This window comes from Peromyscus californicus, unplaced genomic scaffold, assembly GCF_007827085.1.
Source record: "Peromyscus californicus insignis strain IS unplaced genomic scaffold, ASM782708v3 Scaffold_19__1_contigs__length_69161282, whole genome shotgun sequence".
NCBI lineage: Eukaryota > Metazoa > Chordata > Mammalia > Rodentia > Cricetidae > Peromyscus > Peromyscus californicus.
The window spans coordinates 41666011-41692103 of NW_026294491.1; positions in this window are offsets into that span (position 1 = coordinate 41666011).

Here is a 26093-nt window from a genome sequence, read left to right on the forward strand (position 1 = left end):
GACACACACACACACACACACACACACACACACACACACACACACACACACTTGTGACTTGTTGAAAGTACATTGATTGTCTCCCATATACTTTCTCCTCCTCTGAGACAATCACTTTCAGGTCATTTACCTAATACTTCTGACACTTTTGTGCATGTCTTTACAAGCCTTGGTCATTACGCTGTATGAGCCAATATTGATAGTGTGTGGTCTTTTACTCACGCATGCTCTGCCAGCCAGGGAATTGGGGGTTGATGGTCCTCTCTTCAACTGTGGTCTCTCATTGCATCTTCAGCATCCTCCTATCTCTTTCAACTTTGTCCTGCATCATAGTGTCTGTTTCTTATATCCATGACTTTCTCTTGCCTGTGCTAATCATTTTTGTAAAACTCATATTCTTTTAGTCTTTCTAGAGAATGCTGAAGCCTTTATAAAGCTTGAATTCTATTTAACATCATTTATATTATTTAGATTCATATTTATCCACCAGAGCTTGGTGGGTTCTTCATTGTCTACTCAACTGAAGAAAATGACTCTACTTCTCTCAGAGTCTATCATTAACCAGTAATTCAGCAAGAATGGAGGGTCCAGTGAACTTCAGCCCTATGCATCCATGACTGATTATTGGCCAATCTTGTGCAGTCCCAGTGCAAGTAACCACAGCTACAGTGAGTTCACAACTGTAACAGTTGTGTCCTGCCCAGTATTTTACAGCCCTCCTTCCTATCTGCCAGCTCTTATATTCTTTCTACTGTCCACTTGTAAAATGACCCCTGACCTTTAGAGAGGGTGGTATAAATGTCTTGTTTTTGGCTAATTATTTGGCTGTCACTTATTCTGAGCACTTTGAACAACCTTGAGTCCCTGCACTTGCCACTATTCACTGCAAATAAGCTTCTGTGATTAAGGCTGTGAGTAGTAGAATTTGTTTATGGGCATGAGCATAGATATTTAGAAAGCAGTTTGCCCATATGTTAATTTATCTAAATAACATTAATAAGTTCCTCTTAGGGCTCCGACTCCCCAGTCATGCATATTTGATTGGATTTACAGTACTGAGCATGGGTTCCGTTCTGTAGTGCAGACTTCAAATCCATTCAGAGAGTGGTTGTGGTAACTCTCATAACCACCATGCCACTATTACATAAGTGGACACATCTTTGTATTGAAATTCATAGGGTTTATGCCTGGGAAAGACTATGGATGCCTTTTCTTCCACAATAGCCTACATAGCATCTTCCTCAACTATGAAAGATGTCCAGAAGGGAGGTAGCTCATCTAATTTCCTTCTATTTCACAGATAGGACAGGCAATGTCTTTGACCTAGCATTTTGTCATCTAGTTCCAGTAGACAAACTAGAGAAAATGGCACGAGTTTGTATTGTTTGGGGGTGCTTCTGTGGCCTCCTTTAACAACAATTCACACAGAGGTGCTCTACACTTGGCACTGGGAATTTTTGTTGTTGCTGTTGCTGTGCTGTTCAGTAAACCATAGCTTTCAGAAGCAGCATTATCTAGTCATGGAAGGTCTTTTATCTCCTTTATATGTATCTTTTAATTATATTTTTAGTTTGGTTATGTTATTAGATTTCAATATGGCTTTTACAAACATCTTTTGTTCTAGTTAACCTTCTCTTACTCTCCCCCTGCTTAAACCTTTGCATCCCCAATATTTACCTTATGGTCATTTCACCTATATTCTATTTATTTTTTTGCTGAAAAGTGAACTGTATTATTGCTTCATCAATAATGGTAATATTTTTCCCTACTGAAACTTATGTTTTCTTTACGTTTCTTCTTTTTAGTTTTTAGAATGATGCCTCGGAGCTTGACTTGTATTTTATGTACTTTGATTTGTATTTTCTGAATTATAGAATTCATGCATTCAAGTAGTTTATCAAATTAAAAAAATTCATCAAGTGCTTTTTCAAAATATTTCTTTTTTGTTCTTTGGAGAACAGATAATAAATAATATGTTGAAATTTATGTACTAAAACTTTCTGAATATACTTCTGCAATTGCCGTAATTGATTGATTTCTAAACCCAAGGTGTTGTATATTCAGTTCTACAATTTTAAATAGGTTTCTAATCAATTCAGATTATCTGGTAAAGTTCTCTAAATTCTCAATTTAGAACATATTCTAAATTTTTCAACCTACTAATCACAGTTTTCTAAATTGTGTTTGATGTCCAATATATTTAAACAACTTATGTATCTGTTATCTCTCTTATTTGGTTGGCTCTGAACTCCAGAATTAATTCTTCAATGCTATAAGAACACCAAAATGCTTACTGTGCCTTGAAGAGTTTTTCTGCTCAGCTCAGCTTCTCACTCTAGGCAGCTTCAGAGATTGGAAAATGATTCCACAAGAAAACTACTGCATGTTAGGTTCATTGCACTGTACCTCTTTCCTCTCCAGGATTTTAAAGTCCTGGCTTCATTCATTCACAGCCAAAATATTATAGTTTCCATCTCCCAGATGTTTCTGGCTTTTATGCCTTTTAGAGCACTCTCTAACTTCTACATCACAAAATTTAGCACATATCCAGGGGAAGCAGTGCATAATGATGTGTAATGTTCTATTTTTCCCCAGGATGATGATCCTTGAGTTTTGGCTATCTAAAGAAGTTCCCTATTACATTAAAATGGACATTATTTCATTATGCTTATTTTCTCTAGATATTGTCAAAGACCACTAGCATAAGCACAGATTGTTTCATTGTGCCCAGATATGGTATTTCATATATAACTTTTTGTGAGAGGGAGCATGTGAACTAAATATAAATGTTTTATTACTATATTGTCATAAAATGTCTATAATCAACCTTCCATATCTTCAGGTTCTACAATGATGGGTTTGACTGATTCAGGAATGAAAATATTTGCAAAGAAATTTCTAAAATCTCTGAAGAATAAATCTTGATATTGCTGCACGATGTGTACTGTGATGAATCCATGTGAATAAAGTGATGTGTCAGTATTGTATTAGGTATTACAAATATTTCAGAGATAATTCAAAGCATCATGTGCAAATATAAGGTTATATCAAATCGTGTGCCATTTTAAATAAGAGATTTTAGTATCTATAGATTTGGGTACCTAAGAGAATTTCTAGAAACAACCCCTATGGATACTGAAGGAGTATTATATTTTCCACCTTGACATATGATTTATAACTTGGTTGGATATAGAACTATGTGCTACAACTTTGTCTTTCAAAAATTTAAGAGTTCTTTTATCTTGTCTGTATGCACATGTGCAAGTGTCTGGGCATGTGTGGGAATGTGTATTGAGGACAGAGATGCTAGGTGCTTTTACTGTGTTTGTTTTAACTCCCAAACGACCAATTTGGCCAAACTGGCTGTCCATCAGGCCCCAGGGCTGCCCCTGTCTCTGTCTGCCCAGCATATGCTTTCACATAAGGGATTTTACATGGATGCTGAGTATCTGAACTTGGGTCCTCATGCCTGCATGATCAGGCCAGTGGGTAGGGTGGGTGATGGACTAGATGACTGGGGAAGTGAGCTGACTCTGGAGGTTTCTTAAGGAGGATTTGGGGTCCAGCTGAAAAGAGGGTGGCAGAGGCAGAGTTAGAGGAAACTTAGGTCCACACCACGTGTAACAGCAAATCTCAAGGGAAGGAAGACTGTAGCTGAAGTTTTCCTGTGTCCACCTGGCTCCTGCTGCCACTCAGACCCAAGTAAACACACAGAGATTTATATTACTTATAAACTGTATGGTCATGGCAGGCTTCTTGTTATCTAGTTCCTATATCTGAAATTAACCCATTTCTATAAATCTATACCTTGCCACGTGGCTCGTGGCTTACCGGTATCTTTACATCTTACTTTTCATGATGGCAGCAGCTGGCAGCATCTCCTGACTCGCCCTTCCATTCCCAGAATTCTCTTCTCTGCTTATCCTGCCTATACTATACTTCCTGACTGGCTACTGGCCAATCAGCATTTTATTTATCAATCAATCAGAGCAACACATTCACAGCTTACAGAAAGACATCCCCAGCAGAAGATGGGCTGGGAGGAAGTGTTGAGGCATGTGAGAATTTATTTTCAAAATTTCATATGTGGGTACTATATTTACACCATTTCCCCCTCCCTCTGTGTTTTGCATAAAGCTATTGAGAGCTGCCCTCTCTTTTAAATGTTGTATTCAGATAGTTTGTAATTCAGAGTTATAATCTAGAAATATAAAAAAAATTGACTTATTCAATCTGTCATCTTTCATATTTTTCTATTTATTTCTTTTTAATTAATTTTCTGGTAAGTTTACAAAATAATGAATTTATTTATGACATTTTCATGCATATATTTCATGTTTCTTTCCATATTTTCACCTAGGCCCTCCATTTTTCTCCTTGCCATTCTGATGTTCTCTTTTTTGTCTCCAGGTAGTTCTCTTATTATTGCAGGGCTTGTGTGTGTGTGTGTGTGTGTGTGTGTGTGTGTGTGTGTGTGTGTGTATTGTTATTAAAGGTCATTTATCACATTTTCAAAGAACTTTTTTCAAGAATGAGCATTAACTTGTACAGATTTATTTTCAGTTTTTAAGATATGTGGCAGTTGGGGATGCGGGGAGTAGATGATAGGTAAAGTGAAAGTAGAGGTGGAATATTATAGGTGGAATGACTTACGAAGGAAGGAGTGTGGGATGATGAGGGAGACTAGCAGGCAGAAGGGAAGGCTAACCCAAAGAAAGGGTGATGGAAGCCTACAACCTCACAATTCAATTAATAATAACGATAATTGAAAGGAGAGTAGAACATATGAAAGCAGACAAGGAATTACTGGAGGTAAAAGGCTGCGGCAGGAATATGGAGGATTTAGCTAAACTAAAGATATATGAAAAAACCTTATGGAAATGGTAAGATAATTTCAAACTACAATTTTAAAGATATGGAAGTTCTCTATATGAGTGGATTATTAAATGAAAACCATAGATCAAGGCATGGGAAACTTCCCTATGAGTTACTGGTCACGGAGGCTCCCAGAGGTCTTCCAAATAACACAGGATATTGCCATTGCTCTGGTTACCCACTGTAGCTACATGACAACACCTTACTACTGAAGGCACACCATACTTTATCTTAAGGATATAGAAAAATCAAGCCCGGACTCATGAGGAAACTTCTTACCCAGTGGCTGGCTTTCATAGTGTCAAGAGTTGCTATGCAGGCTGCTGGTGGAGAGAAGACATCAACGATCTTACTCAATGGTGGATCCTGCATATTGTAATATTGGCCTGCTGTGCACTGGTACAATCACAGTGTTACTGTTCTAAAGTAACTGCTTTCTGATTGGATTTGAGTCTTGCTCCACAGAAGGGAATTTCATGCCTGGTACTGTAATCCTGGGAGAAGAAAAAACAAACAACAATAACAACAACAACAAATACTTTATGCCTGGAGGTCGTAAGCCCTAAGGTAGAACCTCATACTGCTATTTTGCTAATGGACCATGCCCTCAAATTGTCATCTAAATATTTATGTTTATGCCTATAAACCTGGGCTGCCTTCAACTTTGGTCAAAGAAGCTTTTTTTTTTTTTTTGCAGTGGTCAACAGACATTGGAAGAATATGTAACTAAGCAGAGTGCTGTGAATCAGGTCCTGTGTGCTCATCCCTAAACAAGACACCTACATTACCCCAAATCCTCACCAAAGTCAGGGAACATGCAATAAGAAGTGGAGGAAAGAATGGAAAAGCCAGAGATCAGGAGGAAAGCTGTGAGATGCTGTCCTTCAGACATGATATGGCTACCAAAACTGTGGATACCTACACAAGACCTGAACAAGATCAAGCCAGCCAATAGGAGCAAAGATGAGGCAGATGACCTCCAGACCCCAGATTGGTGAGTGGTAGCTTCTGGGGAAGGGACAATCATTCATTTTGAGGATGTGACCACTATATAAATTACATGCTCTACCGAATGGTCCTATAGCCATGCATATATGGGCAACACTAACTGGATTTGTTGATTATTAAAAAGGAAGACATGAAGTTCAGAGGGAGTGTTTAGATGGATTTTAGGAGATATATATATATATATATATATATATATATGAAATTCTCAGGAATACAGAAAAATTTAAATTTTGTAGACCTTATGTCATTTTTTTCTGTCAATCATTATAATAATATATATTTGATATTCAGATATCCTAGAATTCCTGGAACAAATAATTTTTGGTTATATTGCATTATTTCTTGATATTGGGGTTATTATTATAATTATTCTATATTAATTGAGGTTACCTTATTCCATTGATAAATGCAACATGATTTTTGCATGCATAATTTTAGGTGATTTGGTCTGTAGTGATTTCTTTGGGAACTGCCTGTGCTAGGTTTGGATATTTTGATTATAAGTAGCTTAAAGAAAACTCACTTTTTTATGTGTTTCTATGTATTTGCTCTTGAAAGATAAAGTTTTTATTTGTTTATTTATCAACTAATATATTGATTTAGTAGTTTAAGGAAATCTCATATTCCATCAGCTTCACTTCCCTCTTCTACTTCTCTATCTCACAGCTTGTTCCATGAATATTAAGAAAGATAATATTTATTTTATATTCTGTACTTTTTACATGGATTTTATTTTAAATTAAAAACTGTCAAATAGCTTGCTTAATAAATATCATGTAATTAATTTTTACTACATTATCAAGTAACTCTTGAGCCAACTCTTAAGGAACTGCAGCTTTCTGTATCATCAAACCTGTGCTACTTGAAGTAGATTATTCTAATATTCAAGATCTATATTTTAGCCCCAAACTTCTCATAAACATGTGACATTCTGTGTAGCATGAATCTTAAATGGCCTTATTAATAAAATCAAACCTGGAGTCAAGTATTGGGGTGAAATGCTGGATGGTCAGAGAGACAGAACAAGCCACACCTAACCTCACCTGGCCAACTTCTCAGCTGGTCTTGTTTCCTCAGACTGGAAGCCTCTGTGTCCTCATATCCGAATGGCTCTCTGCTGAACTGTGCTGCTAGAAGCCTAAAAGCTTAACCAGCCAAATGCTTCTAGTTTCTGGTCCTCATGCCTTATATATCTTTCTACTTTCTACCACTACTCCCTGGGATTAAAGGCTTTCTTTCTGGAATTTAAGGCATGAGTCATTATGCCTGGCTGTTTCCAATGTGGCCTTGAACTTACAGAGATCCAGAGGGATTTCTACCTCTGGAGTGCTAGGATTAAAGGTGTGAGTGCCACCGTTTTCTAGCCTTTGTATCTAGTGGTTGTTCTGTCTCTGACCCCAGATAAGTTTATTAGGGTGCACAAAATTTTGGGGAACACAATACCACCACAATTCTGATTTGCTTATTATATGATTCTTGGTTGTATAAGAATTATTTTCTCATTTTTGAGACTTAATATTATATTTTAATTTATATGGACATGTTTATATTCATTTGTGCTTTTGTTTTTATTTATACATGTTATTTGAATCGTCTATGTCTATGAGACATCTTGGGGCACACTGAAGATAGGTCTGTGCATAAGCTCCTGCTGTTCTTTTTCTTGACATCTTATGGGGATTCAGGACAGTCTCCTTTCCCATGTCTCTTTGGGACTCAGTCTCCTTTCTCTCTGACACACTAAGTCTAGTGGCCCCACTCTTGTCGCAGACTGGACTATGATCTTCCCTGTGGTGGTTCACTGTGTCTTTTGAGAACAATAGATACTCCTCTTTTACTTCCTTCATCCCAGACAGGTTGAGTGCCCAGGGTTATAACAGCACCTTACAGATGACTTCAGCTTTTTCACTATCTTTCTTCACTGTATTCACTTGGTGAAAATTAGTACTGAGTTGAGCTAATTAGTCTCCTCTTTATGATCCCTGATACCCAAAACCTCCTTCAGGAAATGTGCACAATGTTGATTTGTATCACTTCCAACCACAAACATAAACTTCAATGCGTAGTTGATAGTAACTTGGAGCTCTACTAGGCGGTCTCTAACATGAACAACTGGAGAGGAAAGCCAGTAGTTTCACTGTTAAACCATTGCTTTGACAAAATTCGTAGCTTGTGCTCAGCATGAATCTAATTCTCCACGTGTGACCTCTGAGATACACTTCCTCCAATGCTGTTCGGACTGCTCCCATCACACCGTGTGCCACTGCTCAGTATGTTCTTCTAGGACATATTTATCTTTACTTATGGGTGCAAAGGGATTGTGTCTAAAATGATCTTTCATTTACACAGATAAATCTTCAAATGGATATTACACAGTTGTGTTGTTTGGGGGTTATGTTATTGTTTCAATTTTTCAAAGATTTAATATCAACAGGGTTTTGTGATACATGCCTTTAATCCTATCACTTAGGAAGCTGATGCAGGAGGACCCTGAATTGGAATGCAGTCTGAGTTACCTAGTGATATTTTCTCTCAAAAAAAAAAAAAAAAGATCAAAACATCAGTCTATATGTTGTTTCATCTTAATTATGGAGAGAATTGAGTCTAGTCTGAACATGATGTAAGTGGTGTTTTCTTGTTTCATTTTGCAGTTTCTCTTAGCTGTCCAATGTCTCGTGGGGAATTAAAAACAAACATTCAGAATTTCAGTTAGACAGAACCACTGTCTAAGATTAAGCAACTTGAGTAAAGCGCGAGCATGTCCAGCTAAGAGTATGGGTGGAGATTGCATTCAGTCTCTGTTCTCCTACAAAGCCCTAAACTCAGTGAAGAGTGGCATGTTCCACAGAAAGGGGTTCTCTCTCCTTCTTACAAAGACATGATCTATCAGCAGGATCAACAGCATGGAGAACAGTCTGCATGCTGAAATTAGAAATAAGTCAGGAGATGGGCCTCAATGGAAATACTCTTGCTTAGCCTGAATGGTGCTCTGGGTACTATCCCTAGCAAGACAAAAAAATTACAAATAAAACAAATAAAAATAACAGAAAGTACCTGTGATCCCACAGATGCAAATCTCCTACCTGGCTACATCGCTATGTTTATCTGCCATCTTTCCTGAGTCAACCTTGCTCCTAAGGCCAGCTGTCTGCCTTACCATCCATCATTTTCTTTTTTTTTTTTTTTTTTTGGTTTTTCGAGACAGGGTTTCTCTGTGTAGCTTTGCGCCTTTCCTGGAACTCGCTTTGGAGACCAGGCTGGCCTCGAACTCACAGAGATCCGCCTGGCTCTGCCTCCCGAGTGCTGGGATTAAAGGCGTGCGCCACCACCGCCCGGCTCATCCATCATTTTCTTTAGGGACACATGGTACCATTTGACAAATATGTAAAATCTCCTATCAACAGATGAGTTTCTTTTCTCTCCATGCTACCCTGTCTTCTTCCCATTTCTCTGCTCTAGAGTGACAGCAAACTCATCAGCTGGAGAGTTGTCAATGTTCTTTAAATCTCTGTTCTATTTCCTAGTAAGGACACAGCAACCACTCTCTTAAAACCCTTGTCTTCTCATTCCTAGCATTCCTTGTCTTCTTTCTCTAACTTTGTTTCCTCCATAACACTAGAACCATTTGACATATTGATTTTTTTTAGTTCTAGATCTGTAATATACAGCGAGATCACATTCTATATGTTGGCATTTTCCGTGGCATATTCACAGATTGCTATTTTATCCATGTTAAAAGGGCTACCTTATCGTAGAGATGAATTCAGAATAAAGGTAAGTAAGCTTAAGCTTCAGGCCCCTCCCTCACTGGCTCAGACCAGTGAGAATGTCTTAAGTCGCTGAGAAGTGGAGAGTGCTCTAGCTAGGAGAGGAAGAAGGCTTACTAACCAGGAAACATGTCTCTGGAAGCCATTCTGTACATTACACACAGAGAGCTCAAAAGAAAATATCTTCCAGTTTTAAACTTTTAATGTGATTTCAAAGTAAATACATGCTGGTACTCTAATTTTAATTAAATATATTGCTTTCACAAAGAGGGCTCACAAATTACGTGTGTCAGACACTAAAACTGTGTTTTCCACATTGAGATTGGTTGATTTAAATGAGTTCAATAAACACGGAACCGAAGAACGTGGAGCAGGATTCCTCGATACAGACATTTGAAATGCTGTCTGTGTAAACTGCAATGTAAAGTTCTAGAGGGCCCTGGGGCATGCCCTATTTCCTGTCTGCACATCTGTGTCTTCACGGATCCTCTCACACAGCCAACTAACTACCTACAGCATGTGCTGTGGAAAAAGCTGCCTTGTCATCCTTCCTGCTCCCTAACCCGTTTCCATTAAGAGTGGCGAGAAATTTTCCGCCTGTTCTTAGCTGCTTGAAGAGCTTGTTGAAGTGATGGGAGGTTATCTCCGGAAATATTCTGAGACTAATCAAACACCGGGGGCTTAGTAAGACTCTGGATGAAAAAAGAGAGAATAAGTAATGCCCTTGAATACAAGCTAACCTGACTATAGAAATGACTGTTTAACCCACCTCAGTCTCATGTTGATAAAGAAGATTCAAGCTGCTTTATTGATGGAAAAGCCATCGTCATATTTTCAGATTCCACTGGCTCACAGGGAGCCTCCAGTCAACTGCCCTCTACCCAGAAGTTGCATTCATCATAGTCTTCAAACAATTTCAGCTGATTATTACACATAAAAGAATCATGGTTTATAAAATCATTAAAGGGGTGTGTGTGTGTGTGTGTGTGTGTGTGTGTGTGTATGTGTGTGTGTGTGTGTGTGTGTGTGTGTGTGTGTGTGTGTGTGAGAGAGAGAGAGAGAGAGAGAGAGAGAGAGAGAGAGAGAGAGAGAGAGAGCGCACTCTGGTGCCAATACCTACAGAGTTCAGAGGACAACTTACAGGAGTCAGCCTTCTTCCACCAAGGGGTTCAGGGATCAAACAGGTTGCCAGGCTTGATGGCAAGTGCTTTTGCCCATCTTACCAGCCCCTCTTATTTTTTTTAACTTTCTAAATATAATTAAACTGGATAATATTCTCACTAAGAAGCAAGTAATAGATTAAATTAAACAGTTCAAATCTTCTGTACTAGAAAAGGCATTTCAGATGGTAGAAGCAAAGTTGTACTTTATCCAAACCAGGTGGCATTTTAAACAGTTCTTCCCCAAGGGAGCTGGAGTAGTGTGAGTGTGTGGGGTTATTGGTGAGAGTTACATCTCTCTTTGTATTTGATGTTTTTCAAATGTATCATCTATGTTTCTATCTTTTAATTTGAATTTCATCACGTGTAGCACCTGCATTCACAGGATCACTCACTTCCCTCGCTCAGATTTCATGGCGTTTAACAACTATAATTACGTTTTTCAAGTGCCTCACCAATCTTCAATAGCAGGATTTTAGCTTTCAAAAATCCAAAAGGCTCTTAGAACTTCCATTTGTAAAGATGGCTGTTCTTAATTTTGATGATAGTTATCTTGTGCACAACTACACCAAAAAGATGAATCTCATTAGAAGTGTATCACAATTGGCAAATCTAAATATGATGGACTGCACTCTATCATCACATCTGTAGAAATGATCTTAGATGGGAGTTATTTAGAGTTTTAAGAAAAGTGGTTGTAAAAGAATCTCCTTCCTTCTTGGTAACTATTATTCCAGATTCACAGATAGTGTGAAATTATATTTTGATTTTATCAGGGCAGTCCCACTGTGTGTGTGCTCCTTTGGTTTGTTAATGTTATCTCCTTTTGCTATCAAATATGTCTTGGTATGGATAATAAATTACACAATCATCCAATTTACAGATGGTCCACTGAGATCCCATAACTGGAATGATTAAGTCATCCAGTCTTTTTACTTATCTTCCCTCATACCTACTAACAGGAGGCTTGGATGGACCTATACTACTCATTTACTTTTTATATGAGCTTTAAAAGCTAAATTTTATGTCATTCATAAATGTGTACATACTTAAGACACAACAAAGTAACTAAAGTCAGTAGGAAAGCTGTTGAGTGTGCGTTATTTTTAATGCACTTCCTCACCTTCAGATATTAAAGGCCTCCAGTAAACCCTGATTATTTCACATCCATGGGTGTAAGGACAACTGTATTACTAATTAATCCTCCTATATCCTAAATCGAGACAACCTCCAGGTGTAAGAAAAATGTGTCTGTTTGCTAAAGATAAAGACATTTCTAATTCAATCTCCGTGTCCCTCCCTTTAAATTGAACCTGGTGACAATGATCCAGCAGTGACAGACATGGTGTCATAACCAGCTGTTTCCTTACTTATACTTACTGAAAAGTTGTTTCCCTGATTTGTGGTGATAAAGCTTTTAGCACTTTGAATCATTTAAAAGAATTCCATCTTATGTATTTGAAATACAAAGAATATAATCCATAATATTTACATGGTTTATATTTCTTCCTGATATATAATTAATCTCTGCTAACATTTCAATATATCCAAACTTCCTACCAAGTATTACCAAAATACACTATGTATTTATCTTATGTTATTATATGAAAGTTACTCTCTGCATTTATCAGTTTAAAAACCATGCTAGTGTTACCTTACAGTTTCTGTGAGTCCATAATACAGGACGTGTTCCCACACCCTCAGCTTGGAGCCCAAAGACCCAAGCCACTGACATTACCCCAAACCCCTACCCAATCTTACCATCTGCCCCTTTGCCATGCCCCTATCCCTACATAGGCTGATGTCTGCTGCTCAGGTGCAGGCCATACCAATCATAACATGTAACAGCCCTATCTACACTCAGAAATCTCCCACACCCTTCATTTCCAAAGACCCACCCTGCAGACACCCCTTTCTGTGCCCACCCCTGCAGTGTCCCTCCCTCCACCTAGGGTAGAAACCCAATGCTCACATATAAGCCATGCCAGCCAGAACAGATAAGAGCTTTGCCTGCCATCTATACCCTCTCACTCCCTAGGTTTGGAGCTGAAAGACCCAAGCTGCTGACACCTCCCCCACCCCTGCCCCTGCTGCCCTGCCCCTACACAGGCAGACATCTGCTGCTCAAGTGCAGGCCATGCCGGGTCAGAACAACAGAGAGCTCTTGCTGGATCAAAGGCCACACTAACTACCAGAAGTCCAGACCCAAACTCTAATAGAGACTCCCTGCTGGACCAGAGATCATGCCAGCCACCAGAAACACAGATCACAAAGACCAGAAGACTAAAGAGGAAACAGAAAACAAGGAACAAAACACTCATCCAACAAAAACAAACTCAGAGATTGACTCCTAGACCTATATTCATCCCAAACCCAGATGCCCAGATGCCCAGGTGCCGGTATAAAAACACAGTCAACAACAGTCAGGGCAATATGGCACCACCAGAGCTCAGTAATCCTACTATAGCAAACCTGGAATATTCCAACACAGCTGAAGACAAGAAAATGATTAAAACCAACTTTATGAAGATGACAGAGGTCCTTAATGAAGAAATGAATAAATCCCTGAAAATAATACGGGAAAATACAAAAAACAATTGGAAGATACGAGTAAAACATTTAAAGGAATCCAGAAAAATACAGATAAACAAAGAGAAGAAATGAATAAAATGCTTAAAGAAAGCCAAGAAAAAAAATAAACAGGTGAAGGAAATAAAATTGTTCTAGACCTAAAAATGGAAATAGAAGCAATAAAGAAAACACAAACTGAGGAAACCCTAGAGATGTAAACCTAGGTAAGCAAGCAGGAACTACAGACACAAGGATCACCAACAGAATACAAGAGTGGAAGTTACAATAGAAGAAGTTGATACATTGATCTAAGAACATGTTAAATCTAAAAAGTCCCTGACACAAAACATCCAGAAGAACTGGCATACTATGAAAAGACCAAACCTAAGAATAATAGGAGGGAGACAATTCCCAGCTCAAAGGCCCAGAAAGTATTTTCAACAAAATCATAGAAGAAAAGTTTCATAACCTAAAGAAAAAGATGCCTATAAAGGTACAAAAAGCATACAGAACACCAAATAGATTGGACCAGAAAAGACAGTCCCCATGCCACATAATAATCAATACACTAAACATACAGAACAAAGAAAGAATACTTTATCCTTTCTTTTTAGAAAGACTTATTTTATTTTAAGCTATGAGTGGAAAAGGTCAAGTAACATATAAAGGCAGACCTATTAGAATTACACGCAACTTCTTTTTTTTTTTTTTTTTTCCTTTTTTTTTTTTTCCTTTTTTTTTTTTATTAATTTATTTTGCAATACAATTCAGTTCTACATATCAGCCATGGATTCCCTTGTTCTCCCCGCTCCCGTCCCCCTCACCTTCCCCCCAACCCCCACCCCCCCATTCCCATCTCCTCCAGGGCAAAGCCTTCCCCACAGACTGAGGTCAACCTGGTAGACTCAGTCCAGGTAGGTCTAGTCCCCTCCTCCCAGGCCGAGCCAAACAATCCTGCATAGGCCCCAGGTTTCAAACAGCCAACTCATGCAATGAGCACAAGATCTGGTCCCACTGCCTGGATGCCTCCCAAACAGATCAAGCCAATCAACTGTCTCATCCATTCAGAGGGCCTGATCCAGTGGGGACCCCTCAGCCATTGGTTCATAGTTCATGTGTTTCCATTCATTTGGCTATTTGTCCCTGTGCTTTATCCAACCTTGGTCTCAACAATTCTTGTTCATATAAACCCTCCTCATTCTCGCTAATTGGACTCCCAGAGATCCACCCGGGGCCTAGTCATGGATCTCTGCATCCAGATCCCTCAGTAGTTGGATGAGGTTTCTAGCACAACAATTAGGGTGTTTGGCCATCCCATCACCAGAGTAGGTCAGTTCGGGCTGTCTCTCGACCACTGCCAGCAGTCTGTTGTGTGGGTATCTTTGTGGATTTCTGTGGGCCTCTCTAGCACTTTGCTTCTTCCTATTCTCATGTGGTCTTTATTTACCATGGTCTCCTATTCCTTGTTCTCCCTCTCTGTTGTTGATCCAGCTGGGATCTCCCGCTCTCCCAAGCTCTCTTTCCCTCGACCCTCGCCTTTCATTACCCCCACTCATGTCCAGGCTGTTCATGTAGATCTCATTCCATTTCTCTGTCATTGGGTGATCCCTGTGTCTTTCTTGGGGTCCTGTTTTCCAGGTAGCCTCCCTGGTGATGTGAGTAGCAGACAAGTCATCCTTGTTTCATGTCTAGTATCCTGCTATGAGTGAGTACATACCATGTTTGTCTTTCTGAGTCTGGGTTACCTCACTCAGGATGATTTTTTCTAGATCCATCCATTTGTCTGCAAACCTCATGATGCCATTGTTTTTCTCTGCTGAGTAGTATTCCATTGTGTATATGTACCACATTTTGTTTATCCATTCTTCAGTTGAAGGGCATCTGGGTTGTTTCCATGTTCTGGCTATTACAAACAATGCTGATATGAACATAACTGAACAAGTGCTCTTATGGTGTGGTTGAGCATTTCTTGGGTATATGCCCAAGAGTGGTATAGCTGGATCTTGGGGGAGATTGATTCCCAATTTTCTAAGAAAGCGCCATATTGATTTCCAAAGTGGTTGTACAAGCTTGCATTCCCACCAGCAGTGGAGGAGAGTTCCCCTAGCTCCACATCCTCTCCAGCATAAGGTGTCTTCAGTGTTTTTGATCTTAGCCATTCTGACAGGCGTAAGGTGGTATCTCAGAGTTGTTTTGATTTGCATTTCCCTGATGATTAAGGATGTTGAGCAGTTCCTTAAATGTCTTTCGGCCATTTGAGTTTCCTCTGTTGAGAATTCTCTGTTTAGTTCTATAGCCCATTTCTTAATTGGACTGTTGGGCATTTTGATGTCTAATTTCTTGAATTCCTTATATATTCTGGATATCAGTCCTCTGTCAGATGTGGGGTTGGTGAAGATCTTTTCCCATTCTGTAGGTTGTCGCTTTGCCTTGTTGACCGTATCCTTTGCTCTACAAAAGCTTCTCAGTTTCAAGAGGTCCCATTGATTGATTGTTTGTCTCAGAATCTGTGCTACTGGTGTTCTATTTAGGAAGTAGTCTCCTATGCCAATGCGTTCAAGACTACTTCCTACTTTCTCTTCTAGCAGGTTCAGAGTAGCTGGATTTATGTTGAGGTCCTTGATCCACTTGGACTTAAGTTTTGTGCACGGTGATAGATATGGATCTATTTGCAGCCTTCTACATGTTGATATCCAGTTTTGCCAGCACCATTTGTTGAAGATGCTTTCTTTTTTCCATTGTGCACTTTTGGCTTCTTTGTCAAAAATTATATGTTCATAGGTGTGCGGATTAATGTCAGGGTCTTCAATTCGATTCCATTGGTCCACATGTCGGTTTTTATGCCAGTACCAAGCTGTTTTTATTACTGTAGCTCTATAGTAGAGCTTGAAGTCAGGGATCGTGATGCCTCCAGAAGTTGTGTTATTGTACAGGATTCCTTTGGCTATCCTGGGTTTTTTGTTTTTCCATATGAAGTTGAGTATTATTTTTTCCAGGTCTGTGAAGAATTGTGTTGGTATTTTGATGGGGATTGCATTGAATCTGTAGATTGCTTTTGGTAAGATTGCCATTTTTACTATGTTAGTCCTGCCTATCCATGAGCATGGGAGATCTTTCCATTTTCTGACATCTTCTTCAATTTCTTTTTTCAGGGACTTAAAGTTCTTGTCATATAGGTCCTTCACTTGCTTGGTTAGTGTTACCCCAAGGTATTTTATGTCATTTGTGGCTATAGTAAAGGGTGATGTATCTCTGATTTCCTTCTCCGCTTCTTTGTCCATTGTATATAGGAGGGCTACTGATTTTTTTGAGTTGATCTTGTATCCTGCTATGTTGCTGAAGGTGTTTATAAGCTGTATCAGTTCCTTGGTGGAATCTTTGGGGTCGCTCAAGTATACTATCATGTCATCTGCAAATAGGGAAAGCTTGACTTCTTCCTTTCCAATTTGTATCCCCTTAATCTCCTTATGTTGTCTTATTGCCCTGGCTAGAACTTCAAGTACTATATTGAATAAGTATGGGGAGAGTGGACAGCCTTGCCTCGTTCCTGATTTTAGTGGGATTGCTTTGAGTTTCTCTCCATTTAATTTGATGTTGGCTGTTGGCTTGCTGTAAATTGCCTTTATTATGTTTAGGTATGTTCCCTGTATTCCTGATCGCTCCAATACTTTTATCATGAAGGGGTGTTGGATTTTGTCAAATGCCTTTTCTGCATCCAGTGAGATGATCATATGGTTTTTTTCTTTGAGTTTGTTTATATGGTGTATTACATTGACGGACTTTCGTATGTTGAACCACCCTTGCATCCCTGGAATGAATCCTACTTGATCATGGTGGATAATTGTTTTGATGTGTTCTTGGAGTCTGTTTGCCAGTATTTTATTGAGTATTTTTGCATCAATGTTCATGAGGGAGATCGGTCTGTAGTTCTCTTTCTTTGTTGTATCCTTGTTTGGTTTAGGAATTAGGGTAATTGTAGCCTCGTAGAAGGAGTTTGGTAATGTTCCTTCTGTTTCTATTGTGTGGAACAATTTAGAGAGTATTGGTATTAACTCTTCTTTGAAGATCTGGTAGAATTCTGCGCTGAAACCATCTGGTCCTGGGCTTTTTTTGGTTGGGAGACTTTTAATGACTGTTTCTATTTCATTAGGGGTTATTGGACTATTTAAATAGTTTATCTGGTCTTGATTTAACTTAGGTATGTGGTACCTATCCAGAAAGTTATCCATTTCTTTTAGGTTTTCCAGTTTTGTCGAATAGAGGTTTTTGAAGTATGACCTGATGATTCTCTGGATTTCCTCAATGTCTGTTGTTATGTCCCCCTTTTCATTTCTGATTTTGTTGATTTGGATGCTCTCTCTCTGTCTTTTGGTTAGTTTGGATAAGGGCTTGTCTATCTTGTTGATTTTCTCAAAGAACCAACTCTTTGATTCATTAATTTTTTGTATTGTTCTCTTTGTTTCTATTTTATTGATTTCAGCTCTCACTTTGATAATTTCCTGGCGTCTATTTTTCCTGGGAGACTGTGCTTCTTCTTGTTCTAGAGCTTTCAGGTATGCTGTTAAGTCTCTAGTGTGAGATTTCTCCAACTTATTTATGTGGGCATTTAGTGCTATGAATTTCCCTCTTAGTACTGCTTTCATAGTGTCCCATAAATTTGGATATGTGGTGTCTTCATTTTCATTGATCTCTAGGAAGTCTTTAATTTCTTTCTTTATTTCTTCCTTAACCCATTGGTGATTCAGTTGGGTATTATTCAGTTTCCATGAGATTGCAGGTTTTCTGTAGTTTTTGTTGTTGTTGAAATCCAACTTTAGACCATGGTGGTCTGATAGAACACAGGAGGTTATTTCAATTCTTTTGTATCTGTTTAGATTTGTTTTGTGGCCAAGTATGTGGTCAATTTTAGAGAAGGTTCCATGGGGTGCTGAGAAGAAGGTATATTCTTTTTTGTTAGGATGGAATGTTCTGTAGATATCGATTAAGTCCATTTGAGTCATGACATCAGTTAAGTCCTTTATTTCTCTGTTAAGTTTCAATTTGGGAGATCTGTCCAGTGGTGAAAGTGGGGTGTTGAGGTCTCCCACTATTAATGTGTGGGGTTTTATATGTGATTTAAGCTTTAGTAATGTTTCTTTTACATATGTGGGTGCCCTTGTGTTTGGGGCATAAATATTCAGAATTGAGACTTCATCTTGGTGGATCTTTCCTGTGATGAGTATGTAATGCCCTTCTTGATCTCTTTTGATTGATTTTAGTTTGAAGTCTATTTTGCTGGATATCAGGATGGCTACACCCGCTTGTTTCTTAAGACCGTTTGATTGGAAAGTCTTTTCCCAGCCTTTTATTTTTAGGTAGTGTCTATCTTTGAATTTGAGATGTGTTTCTTGTATGCAGCAGAAAGATGGGTCCTGCTTTCGTATCCATTCTGTAAGCCTATGTCTTTTTATAGGTGAATTAAGTCCATTGATATTGAGGGAAATTAATGACCAGTGATTGTTCATTCCTGTTATTTTTTGGTGGTGATGTGTGGGTACTTCTATACGTTGGGGTTTACTGCTGTGGCTTTATCTGTTGCCTGTGTTTTCGAGGGTGTATCTGACTTCCTTAGATTGGAATTTTCTTTCTAGTGCTTTCTGTAGGGCTGGGTTTGTGGATAAGTATTGTTTAAATCTGGCTTTGTCATGGAATGTCTTGTTCACTCCATCTATGGTGACTGAAAGTTTTGCTGGGTAAATTAGTCTAGGTTGACATCCATGGTCTCTTAGTGTCTGCATTACATCTGTCCAGGTTCTTCTGGCTTTCAAAGTCTCCATTGAGAAATCGGGTGTTATTCTGATGGGTTTGCCTTTATATGTCACTTGGCCTTTTTCCTTTGCTGCTCTTAATATTCTTTCTTTATTCTGTACGTTTAGTTGTTTAACTATTATGTGGCGAGGGGACTTTTTTGGGGGGTCTAGTCTGTTTGGTGTTCTATAAGCTTCTTGTATCTTCATAGGCATTTCCTTCTTTAAGTTGGGAAAGTTTTCTTCTATGATCTTGTTGAATATATTTTCTGTGCCCTTGAGTTGGTATTCTTCTCCTTCTTCGACCCCTATTATTCTTAGGTTTGGTCTTTTCATGGTGTCCCAAATTTCTTGGACATTTTGGTTCATGACTTTGTTGGCTTTAGTGTTTTCTTTGACTGATGAATGTATTTCTTCTACTGTATCTTCAACGCTAGAGATCCTCTCTTCCATCTCTTGCATTCTGTTGATTATACTTGCATCTGAAGTTCCCAATCGTTTTCTCAGATTTTCTATTTCCAGCATTCCCTCTGTTTGTGTCTTCTTCATTTTTTCTATTTCCCTTTTCAGGTCTTGGACTGTTTCCTTCATTTGTTTCATTGATTTTTCTTGATTTTCTCTCAGTATTTTATTGTTTTCTTCCAGGACTTTATGGATTTCTTCTAATTTGTTTGCCCTTTCCTCTAGTTGTTTACAGCGTTCTTCACATTTTTTTGTCTTTTCCTCTACGCAAGCCTCTAGCTTCTTCATGATGTCATTCATAAGGCTGTTTTCTTCTGCTTCTTCCAATTTCTGATGTTCAGGTCTAGGTGTTGGAGGAGGGCTAGGGCCTGGTGATGCTGTATTGCTATTCATTTTGTTGTATATGTTTCTGCCTTGACGTCTGCCCATCTCCTTGTGGTTCGTTCTTGGCCTTATCCGCACACTTGGTTCAGACAGACCAGGGTTCCAAAAGGGAAGTCAGTGTTCCAAAAGGGAAGTCCGGAGCAAGATGGGAGCTGGGGGCCAGCCTCTAAGTCTCAGGAAGAGGCTTGGGGCTCAGGTGGATGGGCGTGGTGGCAGGGCGTGGAGACTGCAGGGTCTGCCAGGGGTCTTGGAGAAGGGGATCCTTCCCGGTGCGGCTAGCAGGGAACCTGCCCGGTGGCCAGAACCTGGGGCCGAGTTGGGCAGGTCTTCCCTGGAGTGGCTGGTGCCCAGGGATGGGGTCTGGGGCAAGGAAGGGTACTCACGAGTGTTCCAAAAGGGACGTCCGGAGCAAGATGGGAGCTGGGGGCCGGCCTCTAAGTCTCAGGAAGAGGCTTGGGGCTCAGGCGGATGGGCGTGGGGGCAGGGCGTGGAGACTGCAGGGTATGCCAGGGGTCTTGGAGAAGGGGATCCTTCCCGGTGGGGCTAGCAGGGAACCTGCCCGGTGGCCAGAACCTGGGGCCAAGTTGGGCAGGTCTTCCCTGGAGTGGCTGGTGCCCAGGGATGGGGTCTGGGGCAAGGAAGGGTACTCACGAGTGTTCCAAAAGGGACGTCCGGAGCAAGATGGGAGCTGGGGGCCGGCCTCTGAGTCTCAGGAAGAGGCTTGGGGCTCAGGCGGATGGGCGTGGGGGCAGGGCGTGGAGACTGCAGGGTCTGCCAGGGGTCTTGGAGAAGGGGATCCTTCCCGGTGCGGTTAGCAGGGAACCTGCCCGGTGGTCAGAACCTGGGGCCGAGTTGGGCAGGTCTTCCCTGGAGTGGCTGGTGCCCAGGGATGGGGTCTGGGGCAAGGAAGGGTACTCACCACACGCAACTTCTTAATGGAGACTCTAAAAGAGCCTGGACAGATGTCTTGCAAACCCTAAGAGACCACAGATGCAAGCCTAGACTAGTATATCTAGTGAAACTTTCAATCACCGTATATGAAGAAAACAAGATATTTCATGACAAAGTCAAATTTAAGCAATATCTATTCACAAATCCAAGCCCTACAGAAGGTATTAGAAGAAAAACTCCAACACAAGGAGGTAAACTACACCCATGAAAACACAGGAAATAAATAACCTCACACAGGTAAAACCAAAAGAAGGGAAACACACACACACACACACACACACACACACACACACACACACACATGCTCACTACCACCAACAAAATAACAGGAAGCAACAATCATTGGTAATTAATATCTCTCAATATCAAAACTGACTCAGTTCTCCAATAAAAAGACACAAGTTAGCAGAATGGAAAACAACAGGATCCATCCTTCTGCTGCATACAAGAAACACTCCTCAACATCAATGATAGACATTACCTCAGAATAAAGGGTTGGAAAAAGACTTTCCAAGCAAATAGATTCAAGAAGCAAGCTGGTGTATTTTAATATCTAACAAAATAGACTTCAAATAAAAATTAATAAAATGAGATAAGGAAGAACATTTCAAACTCATCAAAGAAAAAATCCACCAACATGACTTCTCAATTCTGAACATCTATGCCCCAAATGCAAGGACACCCACATTTGTAAAGGAAGCATTACTAAAACTTAAATCACGTATTAAACCACACACAGTAATAGTGGGAGAGTTCAATACCCCACTCTCACCAATGGACAGTCATCCAGACAAACACTAAACAGAGAGATAATGGAGCTAGCAGATGTTATGGACTTAATAGTTATCTACAGAAAATTTCACCCAAACACAAAAGAATATGTCTTCTTCTCAGTACCTCATGGAACTTTCTCCAAAGTTGACCATATACTCGGTCACAAAGCAAGTCTCAACAGATACAAGAAAATCGAAATAAGCCTCTGTATTCTATCAGACCAACACAGATTAAAGCTAGATTTCAACAACAAGAGAAATCCTACAAACTCATGGAAACTGAACAATTCCACTGAATCATCATTGGACCAAGGAAGAAATAAAGAAAGAAACTAAAGACTTCCTAGAATCCAGTGAAAATGCATGTACGACCTTATGGGACACAATGAAAGCTGTGCTAAGAGGAAAGTTCATAATATTAAGTACTCTAAAGAAATTAGAGAGATTTCATACTTGAAACTTAAAAGCACACCTGAAAACTCTAGAACAAAATGAAGCAAGCACACCCAAAAGGAGCAGATGGCAGGAAGTAATCAAACTTATCAAACTAAGGGCTGAAATCAATAAAATAGAAACAAAGAGAACAACACAAAGAATCAATGAAACAAAGAGTTGGTTCTTTGAGAAAATCAACAAGATAGACAAATCCTTATCCAAACTAACTAAAGGGCAGAGAGAGAATACCCAAATTAACAAAATCAGAAGTGAAAGGGGGGACATAGCAACAATAACCAAGGGAATTCAAAGAAATTGTAGGTCATACTTCAAAAACCTATACTCGACAAAATTGGAAAATCTAAAAGAAATGGACAATTTTCTTGATAGACACCATTTACAATCAAGATCAGATAAGCAATTTAAATAGACCTATAGTCCCAAGGGAAATAGAAACAGTCATTAAAAGTCTCCCTACCAACAAAAGCCCAGAGCCAGACAGTTTTAGCATGGAAATCTACCAGACTTTCAAAGAAGAGCTAATACCAAATACTCCTCAAGTTATTCCACAAAATAGAAATGGAATGAACATTGCCCAATTTGTTTTATGAGGCCATAGCTACCCTGATACACAAACCGCACAAAGAATCTATGAAGAGATTTATAGACCATTTTCCCTCATGAACACTGATTTAAAAATACAACTCAAAATCCAAGAACACATCAAAAGGATCATCCACCATGGTCAAGTAAGCTTCATCCCAGAGATGTAGGGATAGTTCAGCATATGAAATCTGTCAATGTAATCCACCATATAAAGAAATCGGAAGGAAGAAAAAAAAACCATGATCATTTCATTAGATGCTGAAAAGGCCTTTGACAAAGAATCCAACACCCCTTCATGATAACAGTCTTAGAGAGATCAAGGACACAAGGGACATACCTAAACACAATAAAGGCAATATACAGCAAGCTGATAGCTAACATCAAATTAACTGGAGAGAAACTCAAACCAATTCCATTAAAATCCAGAACAAGACAAGACTTTCACAAAATATATTCAATATAGTACTTGAAGTTCTAGCTAGAGCAATAAGACAACAAAAATAGATCAAAGGGATATAAATTGGAAAGGAAGAAGTCAAGATTTGCTGTTTGCAAATGATATGATAGCATACATAAGCGATCCCCAAAATTCTACTAGGGAATTCTTACAGCTGATAAACATCTTCAGTGAAGTGGCTAGATTTAAGATTAACTCAAAAAAAAATTAGTAGCTCTGCTATATACAAATTACAAATGTACTGAGAAAGAAATCAGGGAAACAACACCCTTCACAACAGCCACAAATAATATAAAATATCTTGGTGTACTCTAACCAAGGAAGTAAAAGTGAGGAATAGATTTGAATGCATTGGTACAGGAGATAGTTTCCTGAACAGAACACTAGTAGTGCAAGCACTAAGACTGACAATAAATGGGACCTCATGAAACTGGAAAGCTTCTTTTTTGTAAGGCAAAGGGCACTGTCCTAGGACAGAACAGCAACCTAGAGAATGGGAAAAGATTTTTACTAACTCCATATCTGAAGGAGAGCTAATATCCAAAATATATAAAGAACTCAAGGAAAGTAGTTATCTACAAATGTAATAATCCAGTTAAAAGTGGGGTACAGGCCTTAAACAGAAAATTCTCAACAGAGGAAACCAAAACGCCCAAGAAACACTTAAAGGAATGTCCAACACCCTTAGCCATCAGGGAAATGCAAATCAAAGTGACTTTAAGATTCCATCTTATGCCTGCAGCCAGTGGTGCATGCCTTTAATCCCAACACTCGGAAGGCAGAGGCAGGCAGATCTCTGTGAGTTCGAGGCCAGCCTGGTCTGCAGAGTGAGATCCAGGACAGGCACCAAAACTACACAGAGAAACCCTGTCTCAAAAAAACAAAAACAAAAAGGATTCCATCTTACACCTGTCAGAATGGCTAAGATAAAAAACACAAATGACAGCTCATGCTGGCAAGGATATGGAGCAAGTGAAACACTTCCACTGCTGGTGGGAGTGAAAACTTGTACAACCTCTTTGGAAATCAATATGGTGGTTTCTTAGAAAATTGGGATTCTATCTACCTCAAAACCCAGCTTTATCACTTCTGGGCATATACCCAAAGGACACTCTATCCTATCACAAGGACAGTAGCTCAACTATATTCACAATAGCCAGAAATTGAAAACAACCTAGATGTCCCTCAACCAAAGAATGAATAAAGAAAATGTGGTAATTTATACAATAGATTATATTACTCAACTGTTTAAAACAAAGACATTATGAAATTTGCAGGCAAATAGAACTTGAAAACAATCATCCTGAGTGAGGTAACCCAGACCCAGAAAGAGAAACATGATATGTCCTCACTTATAAGTGGATATTATCTGTAAAGTAAAAGATAATTATGCTACAATCCACAAACTCAGAGAGGCTAAGTAACAAGAAAGCCTTAATGAGGGATGCAAGGATCTCCCTGGGAAGTGGAAATAGAATAGATTTTGTGGGTGAAATGGGGTGGGTGGGGTTGGGAACAGAAAGGATCAAGTGGGGTGGGGAGAAAATACTAGGAGAGTGACTGGAATTGGGGGGCATTTTGGCAGGTGGGGTGGAGACCTAGTGGAAACTCAATGGAATCTATGAGAGTAGCCCTAGCAGACTCCTAGAAATGGGGGGGGGGCATGGAGCCTGAGCTGCCCACCTTCTGTAATCAGGCAAGGTCTTCTCCTTTTTGAGGGGAGGTGGGGGGAGGGGAGGGACCTTGGGGAGAAAGGAGGTGGTAGGGGAGAGACTTGGGGGAGGGTAGAGAGCAGAAACTGTGGCCAGGATGTAATTTATAAGTGGATAAAAAAATCAGCTGTGTCATAAAATAGAAAAAAAATGTAGACCATCAACTAGTTCATAGATATGTGTATAGATGTGCTTATGAAGAGAAAATTCAATAATGTGAATAAGGTACATATGTGATAACTATATTACTATACATAAGATATATGAAGATATATCTAAAAGAAATGTGAGTCATTTTAGTTATGTAGAGAGTATAGGGCTAAAACTTAACTTCATTTTCAGCTACCAAATCATGGGTAGGTGACCTGGGCAGTATGAAGTCCTACTGTAACATGAAACATAATGTTGGCTCTCAATATATATGTTATAAAATTTAATAAAAACCAATACTAAAAAAAAGTAAAGCAAAGAAAAGAAAGAAAAGAGAGGACACAAAGTTGGTTGGATAGGAAATGATGGTTAGTAGATCTTAGAGGAGCTGAGCAAGGGGTGAGTATGATAAAAAATGTGATGTATGAAATTCTCACAGATTAATAAAAATATTTTTTGAAATTTCAAAAAAAATAAAAGAAAAAGGAAATATAGAAGGTGCCTAGCATTATGATTCTCGTGGTCAGGGGTTCTCTCAGGAGATTACAGCTGTAGGCTGGAGTTAATACTCACCAAATGACTTAATCACTGCTGCTGAGAGGGCTTACTCACACTGCTGACAGAGGCATAGTTATCTTTCTGGTAACTGACTGGGGTTTGTTCCCATCACAAGTCCTCTTCAGAGACTGTCAGTTATCTTCACGAAGCCTACATGAGCTTTCTTCCCGACATCATCCCTGAGGTCCAAGGAAGCTGAAGTGCCTTTTACTACTTAATCTCAAATGCATATACCATCATTTCTACCATATGTAACAACTCTTAGTCCGGACTTAAGAGGAAGGAAATGAATCTCTACCTTTTTATTGGGAAGTCTCAAAGAATTTGTGAAAGTATTTTAAGGATCATAACACAAGGCAGAAATGTAGGATATCAGCAACAGAATGTGGAAACATTGAGAGTTTAGACACGCTGCGGCAGAGAAGCTAAACAAATGAA